The sequence below is a fragment of the Entelurus aequoreus genome, linkage group LG28, assembly GCF_033978785.1.
Source record: "Entelurus aequoreus isolate RoL-2023_Sb linkage group LG28, RoL_Eaeq_v1.1, whole genome shotgun sequence".
Taxonomy (NCBI): domain Eukaryota; kingdom Metazoa; phylum Chordata; class Actinopteri; order Syngnathiformes; family Syngnathidae; genus Entelurus; species Entelurus aequoreus.
In genome coordinates this window covers 35,336,984-35,337,852 of record NC_084758.1, presented here as the reverse complement: position 1 = coordinate 35,337,852, position 869 = coordinate 35,336,984, and positions in this window count along the sequence as shown.

The following is an 869-nucleotide window of genomic DNA, read 5'->3' as shown; positions in this document are numbered from 1 at the left end:
AGGATGTCGTTGTGGTTTGTGCAGCCCTTTGAGACACTTGTGATTTAGGGCTATATAAATAAACATTGATTGATTCATGTTCATTTGAACATACATATATAGGTATGTTTATATGTATGAACATACATACATATGTATGTTCATAGGAAGATATGTATGTTCATATGAACATACATTGGGTCTCCACATAAAACCCTGGTAATACACGCGGGTGGTGACTGCTGGTAACAATGTGGGGGCGAGTGGTGTTGCTGATGGTGAGGTGGATATCTCAATGGAGCAACAAGTGGCTACCTTTCTACAGTCCAAAGTAATCAAATTGGATTATTAACCCTGTTGAGGCTGCCCAGGAGAAACAACGACAGTAATGACAAAGCAGCTGTCATCCTAAGGTTTGTAAACCGAAAGCAGAAGACCGCACTGCTGAGTCAGGGGAGAAAATGAAAGGGCTGAAATGTCTTTCTGAATGAGCACTTAATGAAGCACAATGCAACACCATTGAGGCTTGCCATACATATGAACATACCTATGTATGATCATACCTACATATGGCCCAAAAGCAGGATGGGTACAGTTGTTGTAATCATTTGTGAAATATGTCTCTTTAGGCTTCCTAAGAAATAAATTGCAATGGTTTAACAAAAATGACAGATAGGAATCAAGTTGAAAAGTTAACACACTTTTATTGAATGAAGAAATGACTGAAGATGTTGTGCAGGCAGGCTAGCTGAATGGGTAGGACTGCTGCATGGCATGTGGCACTAGTGGGTTCAATTCCAGGACTTGGAAGATGTGGCTTTTTGTTTCACCTCCATCATAGTTGGACATATATATAGGAGCGAAAAGAAAACCTTGAAGGGAGAAGGACA